Raw genomic sequence first — 11,239 nt, 5'->3', positions numbered from 1 at the left:
ATGAGACAAAAGTTATTTAAAAAAACTGTGTTCTTTGCATTATGAAAACCACACACAGAATGTAAGTTTATAAAACAAGTACATCACAAAAGATACTACTTACACTCTAAAGCAGGGCTAGAGCAGGTATTTTTGGTGTGTGTGTGTGTGTGTGTGTGTGTAGCACACATACAAAAATATTATTTGTAAATGCATAAAATAAAACAAAAATAATTTCAAGGGAAACTAAATTATGTTGAAATAGCTTTCATAATATTTAAATCTGAGGTAAAATAAGTATGTGCTTTTTAAAAACACATTAACAACAAGATCTGTGGTGATCTGATAACTACTACAATTTTAAAGTAGTGATTAGCATAAAGGGTATTTCATGTTTTCTTCAATAACTGTAACATGATAGGAACGTATCGGTGACAAAGTAACAGGTACTACTAATGCAACTGAAGTTTATTGCTTACACTTATAATTGAGGAAAATGTTACATTTCATTTAAAGTGTAGACGTTAATAAAATTAAGTTCTTGTTTTTTTCTCATCAAAGTCACAAACCCCTCCCAAACCTAAAACCCGCTGACTAGAGGATAATATATGCATCTTTCATAGTATGTGCAAACCTCCTATATAAAACATTTCATCTTGCAAGAGGGCTTCAAAAATATGGCTATTTTATACCAAAAGCTCCTCTACTCTAATTTATTCTATACCTGCTGAAATATAAACAAATTAATTATAAAATATTTTCAAAAGTGTAATAGTTTAATACTATAATATATAAGTATTAAAATCAGTAAAAATATTTCTCAGTGACATTAATATTTCTCTTTCACTTCAATTATTTTTAGAAGTCAGGCAGGTTATTTTTTATTTTTTTTGTTAATCCTTACCAGGGGATATTTTCCTTTTTTTTTTTTTTTTTCAGAGAGAGAGAGAGAGAGAGAATATAAGGGTAGAAGGGATGGGAAGAGACAGAGAGAGAGAAACACCGATATGAGAGAGAAACATCAATTGGTTGCCTCCTGCAAGTACCCTGCCAGGGATCGTGCCTGCAACAGAGATATGTACCCTTGACCGGAATCAAACCCACAGGCTTTCAGTCCATCAGCCAATGCTCTAACCTCTGAGCAAAACCCATTGGGGCAAAAAATAACTTTTAAAAACCAAGTAATGAAGAAAACATATGTATTCTGAAAGAAAAGAAATCAACTCTAGTACGATGACAATATAATTCAATCTAGAAAAAAATAATTATTTAAAAAATCTGCCATCTTAGATAGAGATTTTTGGAGCTATTTCTTTTAAACTATGTCCTCATACTCTCAAACACACAAACTCAAATTAATCTATCTGAAAAAATTATTATTGAAAATGTCATGAATCACTGCCATTTGGGTTCTCCTAAATTGTAATAAATTGTTCAATGAAATCAGGCAAAATATCTAACTGAAATGAATCAGGATGGGGAGAAAGTATGAAAAAGAGAGAAATGAGAGGAGGGAGAAGTGGGAGTGGGGGTAGTTGTGGAATGGGGGAGAGAGACAGACAAATGGATAGACATACAGAAGGTATACTTGGAATAACAGCTAGGCTTGCAGGCTAGATCTTCAAAGATGAAAGCTTCTCCGAATAGCGCACAAAACAGTACTAGACGTGCAGGGCGCCCTTTTGTTCCTTCTCATTCAGAATCTTTTTAAGACTCTATGTTCAAAGTTAATTTTTCCCTAATTATCTATTCTTAAACATTTCTGTGCTATTTCACCAGTTTGAATATATAGAGACAACGGAAGGGACACACAGAAAAAGGAATTGAAATAATGTTGTAGTTAAAACACTGGAGGTAAAGTACGAAGTGTATGAAGGCACTGAAGACAATTATTTAAAAAGCATAAAATATAATATTACCAAAATGGTTTTAGTAAAAGACAAAGGAACATGAATATAATCCTGTTACGCTTATTTTGAATTTTCTCTTTCCTACACCATCCATGGGCTGAACACATGGCAATAATCCTGTTACGCTTATTTTGAATTTTCTCTCTCCTACATGGGCTGACCACATGGAATTTGGACAGGAATTACAGTATGGATGACACAACAGCATTTTTTCAGTTCATCAGCTGATGTCAGCATTTATATTCTTCCATCCTCAAAAATGGAATAATTCTTTTCAAAGGTAAGACACTTTAGCTAAAGTGATAAAATGTAGGTAAAGTAAAATACGAAACATAAAGAAGATGTTCTGATTTATTGTGAGCATCTGAGATAAAGTTTTACTGTGACTGGTTACCTCAAATATTTGAAGACAAAAATTATACTCAGTGAACAATACTCTGATATTATTTTCCCTGTGTACACACTTGGTCAACTACCAGAGACTCATGAGTCATCAGCCAGTTTTTGTCAGAAAATTCAAAACATCCTGAATATCCTGTAGCTCGTCTTCAAAACTTCCTTCTTTGAGAAGTATAGTATTAAGCAATGCCTCATGCCATTATTGTAACTACGAAGTAACTTTTTGAAAACCTTCTAAAACACAAAGAAACTTTCATATATTTAACATCATTTCAAATCAATAACTACAACAGAGAGCACTTTATAAGGTATCTCCGCCCCTCTCGCCTACTCAAGGACATCCTTCTCCTGTATCATCAATATCTTCCCTTCATGAGCTCATTACCAGCAACACTCAGCCAATAAAATCCTACCCCTGAAAGCATCCCCCTTTAGCTCGCAGCCCCTTCACTATTCTTCAGGAAAACTTCTTGAACAGAGTAGCTTACACTTGTAATCTCCCACTGCTCTCTTTCCTTCTCTCTGGAGCCCACTTCAATCAGGCTTTTGTCCCCATCACAAAAACAAAAGCATGAAGATCACCAATGATCTTCATAGGACAATGTCAATGGTCACTTCTCATTTATCTTATTGGACTTCTCATTTGCATTTGATACATGATCATTCCCTCCATCTTGAAACACTTTTTTTTCTAAGCTGTCCCTCTTGTTGGTTCCTTCTCCATTGTGGTTTACTCATCTTCATTTTTTTTCATGTTTCTTCCTTATTTTCTGACCACTACGTATGGGAGTAGTTCCAGGCTCAGTTCTTGGAATACTTACCTTTACCTACTTCCTGGACAGTTCTTAACTCTGAGTACATATTAGAGTGAATCACATGGGTAGCTTCTAAAGGAAGCTGATGCCTTGGCCCCATTCCATTGCACTCTGGGGACAAAACCTAGAAGTTCTTATTAAAATATGCAGAAAGCCAGGGTTGAGAACCCCAGTGCCAGGTGACCCCATCCACTGGACATCCTGTACTCTGAGGATTCACAAAATGTGTGGCAGATTTTTCCTCTAAACCTCAGACTCCTCTATCCAACCACCAATTCCACACCTTCACTTGAGTATATCGAAATGGGCAACTCAAATCCAACATGTTCCAAACCAAACTCCTGATCTTCCTCCCAAACCCTGTTCTCCCCACAGCCTCCCTATCTCTCCCCACAGTCTCCCTGTCTCTGTTAATGGCAACTCCACACTTTCAGCTGCTCATGTCAAGTAAGTTGGAGTCATCTTTAACCCCTGACTTTCTCTCACACTGCAATCTCATCCTTCAGTTGATCTTACTCTGCCTTTGAAGAACATCCATGTGCAACAACATCTCGCCACTGCCAGCTGATCCCACCCTATCATCTCCCATCTGAGTTCCTTCCTGCAAGTCACGGAGCAGGGCCTCCCTTCTTTTGCCTTGCGCACCCGTACAGAAAGCAGGTGACGCTCAAAAATGGTAAGTCGGATCAGGTAAGTTATCTTCTCAAAAGCTGCCTTTGCCTTCCTACTTCACTCAGATCAAAATCAAAACCTTGACTCATTAGCCCCCCCTATTATCTGCTCCCTTTTCAGTGTTCAGTTCTTAGAGATATTTGACTTTAGAATAAGATATCAAAGGTAACCAATGTCTGTGGTTATTTCCAGAAACAACAGAAGAGGAGCAGTATTCTGTCACCATCTTTCTTAAAAACTCTTGTCAGATTCTCAAAGAAGCCCATGAACCAAAAATGATAAAATCGCTGCATAAGACACAACCACAATTAATCAAAATTCCAATTTATTACAGGCTAAGTCTTAACCCTTTCAAGCTTTTTAATGTGGCTTATTCTTCACTTCACAAGCAAACATAAATTTGCTTTAAATACATTTTTGAATTAAGCTATAGTTTTCTATTTCTCTAAATTATGCAGTTATGTACTAACTCATCTTTCCTATACTTGTTTTTTCTAATTCTTAAAGTTCTTGCTTACTTGTTTATGTTTTATTCCCTTCCTAATACTACACTATGTGTAAAAGCTATTCTTAAATTCAATTAGGGGCCCTAACAATCTAAAGCATGAGACGCTATCAATTTCCATCAACTTGTGGTCCAAAACAAAGACAGAAATTTGGAACTCAGAATCATAAACGGCTGCCCTGTCAATGCCTTCCATTCAAATGCAATTACTGCTCCTGGAATGAGGTGGGAGTAGGACATGAAATAGGCTTTTAAATCATTTTAAAGGTTACATTTCCTCATACAAAGTTATTCCACACAAGTTACTCAAAGGCTTCTAAGATTAATCAACCACTCAACCCACACAGAGTGGAGTCATCTAGGTTAACCATTCAGTAAAGACTTCCCTGGTTGCTCAGTTCTCTTGCTTTGATAATAGCTGTGCATTCACAGAATTCAGTATATTGAACTCTGTATCTAAACTCTAAAGAAATAAAATGCTGGCTTGTCAAGAAAATATATTATTACCTTCTTAAAAATCTTCAAATGTTCAAATGTTCTCTCTTTCCTGAATTCCTTCTTAAATACACTCAAACCTTTCCCATGTTAAAACAAAATAATACAAAACAACCTCCCTGACCTGGACTTTGGCCTTTCTGGAGCTATTGTGTTTCCACATGTTCCATCACCCATATTATTCTGGATTCTCCATGAAAATAGCTCTTAACTAGGTAGCAGAATGACATCCACACTGTTAAATCCAATAGATTTCAGTACTCATCCTACTGAAACTGTCAATAATATCTGGTGCAGTATCTGGTACAGTCCTTTTTAAAAAAATATATTTTTATTGACTTCAGAGAGGATGGGAGAGGGAAAGAAAGAAACATCAATGATGAGAGAGAATCATTGATCCACTGCCACCTGCATGCCTCACACTGGTGATGCAGCCAGAAACCAGGGCATGTGCCCTTGACCAGAATCGAAACTGGGACCATTCAGTTCGAAGGCCGGTGCTCTATCCACTGAGCCAAACCAGCTAGGGCCAGTCCTTCTTAAAACACTTTTCCCTGGCATCCATGACATCACTGACTTTTTCAATTTGTTTCTTCTCTCACCCTGATAATCGTCCTACTCTCATTGCCCTTTGACCTCTCCCCTAGACTGTCTTATTAGTGACGTGGCCTCACTCTGACTTACTCTGACATCACCTGGGGAGAAAAGTCTACTCAAGCTGAATGCACATTCCCACCCCTCCAGACTGGCTAGCCTCCAGTGATCCCTGAGTCATGCCCTTTTCATCTGTCTGACCTTTCCTCTTAAATCTCTACTCAGGAAAGTGCATGCAGATTACATTTCAACATCCCTTCTATGAAAACAAATATAAATTAGTATGCTTGCTTCTTACTCCCTTGTTCAAGCTCCAGTGTATATTTTTATTTTCAAATGGTCTTGGATTGTGTCTCACACTTGAAATTGAACGGGTCTAAAATGCCAACTCATGGTCAGCCTCAAACTATATTCAGCTATTCCCCATAATTTCCTAATGTCTATATTTTCCCAACTAATTGAGCTTGAAAATTAATGACAGTCCTGCTTCAGATGCATGTCTGACTGCTGCTCCACTTCTATCCAGAGTTAGCCCTGGGCTCAGACCCTTCACTCAATCCTGAAACCCTAAAGAAAACCTTCAGAATCTCCATTACCCACACTTGGCACAGCTCTTTGTATTGAAAACAAACTTTCATTCTACAGAAGCGTGACTGCCTTATTACTATTTGACCTAATAAAAACATCATCTCACCCTTTCATCACTGTACAAAGAAAAAATTAAAATCTTAGAGTATTAATAGGGTCATAAGATTTGTTGCATTCTTTCCATTTAGCCTATTATTCTGAAGCTGGGTTTCTAAATAGTCTCTTCACTCTGATGCCCCACATCCCAAAGCTTCCTGGCCAATCTATCTGTATCTCCATTGTTCTATTTCCTCCCCACCCATCTCCTGAGTAAATGCTAAGCTAATATAAATACTTTTGGGTACTGGCCTAAAACAGCTTGTCTACAAAACCAAAAAACCAAAGGTGGAGTCCCGACATAACTGATAGCATCTATCTCTTCAACATGGCCTGCAAAACTGTCAGCTATTATCAGAGAAGCACTCAGATTTGAGGCAGGTTGGGAGGCGTTTCTGTGTTACAGATGTTAAATTGTATGTATTTCAGAACCTTATAAAATCTTTTCTTTGCTCCTCATCAAGTGAACAGGTATAACAATAATTTACTGTCAGGAATAAATTATATAGTTCACCTATTTTCCTAAAGGATGTGCTTTAAAATATTTACTTTCAACCCTAAATTAACACTTACCACTTATACATACTTTGGCTAGAAAATTATTTATTTTTTAAGAACAGATGATTAAATGTTTCAAACAAATAAATATGATTTATAATTGCAGAATGAATACAATCTGACATATTCAACTTTGACCATGCCTACTCTCCCTACACATACACACACCCTACTCTTTGTATTACTGTTGTTCCATGTAGTTTGTTGGCTGAGCAGTGAAATTTATTAAAATCCTAGTTTCCAATGAACTGGAAAATATTGCATCAGAAAACAGAATTCTAAAGATATTCTAACATGGAATAGAAGACACTGTGCCTCAGAAAACACAACAAAACAGAACATCATCCAAGCAAAATAAGTATTTTGAGGAAGGCAGCAACATTATCTTGCAAAGACCCAGAAAATTGGTTCTGGGAGATTAGATTATTACACAATGGTCATATGATAAAGTCCTATTTATCCTTCTACTAAGATACTAATACTTGTACAGTCAGAGGCAAAACTGAGTTTGTTTGTTTGTTTGTTTGTTTATATTTTTATTGAAGGGAGAGGGAGAGAAACATCAATTGGCTGGCTGCTTCCTGCGCAGCCCCTACCTGGGATCAAGCCTGCAACCCAGGCATGTGCCTTGACCTGGCATCTAGCCTGCAACCTCTCAGGGCATGAGATTACACTCAACCAACTGGGTCACAGGGGCCAGGGCAACACTGAGAAGTTTTTATGGGGAAAAATGAATAAGATTTTGTAATGCTACTAAAACTAAGAATGGATCATTCAATTTTCTAATTTTTTTTAGGATTTGGGAATGCATATTTGAAAAACATACAGAATAATGAGAACTCTTAATGGGGTAGTAGGCAGGAGTTCTGAGTTCTAATCCTGCCTCATTTGTGTTTCTTTCTCCCTTCCTTAAGCTCAAATATTAACACTCCCCTTTACCTCCCTTTGAGGATTTCAGCTCTTCTGAGGTTTCAAACACAATGTTAAAGAAGAAGTATAGATGTTGTCCAATTTATATTCCTTTCTTACTTCGGCATTTACTGAACACTCATTATAAACCAGGTACTCGGCTGTGTGCTGGAAACGAAGAGATGAATAAGACAAAGTCTTTGCCTTCAATGAGATTTTAGTGCAGAAAGACCCAAAAAACAGGTCAACTTTGGTATTATTTTGTATGTGGCACGTACTACAGGGACCCCAAAGAGGGACAATTAGCCCAAAATTGGGGCATCGGGATATGATGCCTGAGTTGAGGCCTGAAAAAAATGTGCACAGATCAAGAAGGCAAAGAAAGTTATGAGAACATTCCAGTCTAAAAAGAAGCAAAGGCACCTAGCTGTGTCACTTAACCATGCGTGCAGGGACCTCTACGCCTTGCAGCAAAGGCACAATTTCAAGTTCAAGGAGTTAGGTCAGAGTTTGTAGATGATGCGGAAAGAAAAGGAAAAGCCGTTAGGTCAAAAATATATATTTTTACCATTTTATACCAGTGATTCTCAAGGAAGGAGGGGGCGGGACATATGTGAACTACCTAGTGGGCTTTTCAAACTGCCCTGCTCCATTGTGGTCCACCCCTCTGATAGCTGTGCACCCCATCTGGCTTGTCTCCCAAAGAGTCACGGCTGCACTCCTCCTTACTGAGGGTATGAGGCCTGCCCCCATGGTATGTTGTGAAAAACAACTACACTATGAACACAAGGGTAAATATGCTAAAAAGAAGGGAGAGAGAAGTCTAAAAAGGAGACAGAGAAAGATCACAGAGATTAGAAGCCAAGAGAATAGTTTAAAGAAAGGGAAGGAGAAAGAACCAGTAAAATCAAAGGACTGGGCTTACATCTCCCTATATATCCAAAGACTTCCTAAAGAGCTTGTTAGTATCACAAAGTCAACACTTCTAAAATCAATTCATCAGCTTTATCTATGGTAATAATTCTTACATAATTGAGCTAAAGAATTTCTGCAGTATGGAGAGAATAGAAAGTATAAGCAGTGGTTCTCAACCTTCCTAATGCTGCGACCCTTTAATACAGTTCCTCATGTTGTGGTGACCCCCAACTATAAAATTATTTTTGTTGCTACTTCATAACTGTAATTTTGCTACTGTTATGAATCGTAATGTAAATATCTGATATGCAGGATGTATTTAGGCGACCCCTGTGAAAGGGTCGTTCGACCCCCAAAGGGGTCGCGACCCACAGGTTGAGAACCGCTGGAATGTTTCAAAAAAATAAACAGTATACTAGATATAAAATGATGGCCTTTGGAGAAGTCATATATATCTAGCTATATAGCTTCCAAATACAGGGCATCACAGGCTGCCTGTCGACTGTCTTTCTTACCTTTCCAGTCTCATTTCTCCTAATTTAGCTTCTTAGCAACAGCAAATGGTTTATGGTTCTTTGAACAAAATACATGATGTCATAAACTCCTTCAGCCTTGAATGCCTCCCTCAAATCCCTAACCTAATCGTATATTTCAGGTCTCTATGGAAGCATTGCCTTCTCAAGGAAGTGAACATTCCTGACCCCTCCCAGTGTGCTCCTTAATGATGATGACGAAAACAGAAGCTACCATTCCAAGTATTTCCTCTGGGCCAGGCTGTGTTTTAACTCCACTAAATGCAGTATCAACTAAACTCCTCTTCACAGCAATCCTATGAAGTAGGTACTAACAATATCCCCAGTTTAAAGATAAGACACTGGCACATAAAGAGGTTAAGAAACCTACCCAAGGACTTATCACCAGTCAGTAGTAAAGCCAATTTTTGCACCCAATCAGGCTGGTTCCAGAGCCTGTACTCTAATCACTAGGGTATACTGCCTCTGTGTGATTCGGTATAGCTATGCATACGATATTCCTGATTCTCTTGTTCAGCATCTGTGGGCAATGAGCTGCTGGGATTGGCTATGCATTTCTTTATAAATACTAAATCTGTCAACATGAAGGGTCTATTATCCAAGATTCCTGAAAAGCATAAAATCTCTTCTAAAAATATCTTTGTTGAAATTGAATTTTTATGAAACTATATAGCTATAGCTGGGACACACCTAAAATGTGTTAGGATTTGTCATTCCTATGATAAGTAGCTTAGAATCTAATGAAAACTCTTGGTCATTTCAATGTCATATACTATTAATTATTTCAAAGGTCAAGAATCTTAAAACATTTAATCTTAAAACTCTAACCTGGGTGATACAATCAGAAAAGTAAAGTATTTTGAAAATATTTAATTAAACAAAACAAGAAGAAATCTACTAATTAAAAAAACCTTTAAATAAAATGTGTATTTTCCCACATGGTACTTTTTTTCCTACTATATATGAAGTACTTTTTAAAAATAACATTTTTTTTTAAATGAACATGTGCACACATTCTATTTTTCAGTGCTAGTTTCACAGAGGAGTAGGATAAAGTGATTTGGAATAAAAATTTTATCACTTACTAACTTGTGGGAAACTCTTTGAAGCTAATGTAATGGGTATCGCTGTAAATTAACAACAACAAAAAAACCTCAGACACAGTCCAGTCTTTCAATAATTTAGTGTCTTATAGGGAAGAAAACAAAAACCAGGTATAGGTGTGAGTTTGTTTTAAAAATTTAATAGGTACTGCTTCAAATCAAATCTATATAGTAATAAGAAGACCCCTGTCTCACGCACAGTTGTAATACCAATATCTGATGTGGTGGTGGAATGGCCAGTAAACTCGCTTTCTCTGAGTATTCTATAAGCAAAAATATCAGTAATTAGTAGCGTAGGCTGTGGAGCCAGAATTGTCTGGGTTTACATCTCAATTCTATCACACACCAATTGACTTTAGTGGCTTCACTTCACCTGTCAGTGCCTCAGTTTCCTTATTCACAAGTTGATAGTTACATATTGTTCACAGAATTACAGTGCTGTTGGGAGGATTAAATGACTTCATGTGAGCAAAGCAGGTAGAACAATACCTGGTACACAGAATGAATCTAAGTAACTAACTACATAAATGAAGACAACTTAAAAAGGAGAATCTGATGGAGCACATGTCAGTCTATGTGTACTCAAGCCTTAGTGTACCCACAGTGAAAGACAGATTAAAACATGTCACCAACCCACTATCTCAATCATGGGGCTGGGTCAATCCTTCCCTTTGTATAAACAATGGACCGCCATATCTTAGCGGTCTTTTCCAAACTTGATTAGCAAAAAAGTCTTTAGTGCTCTTACTAAAACACTGTGAAATGATTAAATATGTAATTCCATCAACGGAACCACAAAATGCCTCTTTAGTTGTCAATAGTATTTATGTGCAATATCTTAGCGGTCTTTTCCAAACTTGATTAGCAAAAAAGTCTTTAGTGCTCTTACTAAAACACTGTGAAATGATTAAATGTGTAAGTCCATCAACAGAACCACAAAATGCCCCTTGACTTGTCAATAGTGTTTATGTGCCATACAAAGTCGCAACCAGGAACACCATTTATTCTGAAAAAAAGCACACATGGTCAAACTGGGCATGGTTAGCTAATTTTGAAGTTCCCAGTTAATATTATTTTAGTATTCATTTGCTCATTTTACTGTAAGAAGAAGAGACATAAGTGATGAAGACTAAAGAAAAACGTAAGAAAGGAAAAAAAAGAAATGAAG

At 37.1% G+C, this 11,239-nt stretch overlaps 1 protein-coding gene across 1 annotated transcript in view; it reads right to left on the bottom strand.

The window, feature by feature from the left end:
- MDFIC (MyoD family inhibitor domain containing) overlaps positions 1-11,239 on the bottom strand; it is a 125,355-nt gene that overhangs the window by 18,439 nt on the left and 95,677 nt on the right. The gene's annotated exons all lie outside the window — the stretch shown is intronic.

The sequence above is a fragment of the Myotis davidii genome, unplaced genomic scaffold, assembly GCF_000327345.1.
Source record: "Myotis davidii unplaced genomic scaffold, ASM32734v1 scaffold1063, whole genome shotgun sequence".
NCBI classification, from domain to species: Eukaryota; Metazoa; Chordata; class Mammalia; order Chiroptera; family Vespertilionidae; genus Myotis; species Myotis davidii.
This window is presented reverse-complemented; position numbering and strand designations above follow the sequence as displayed.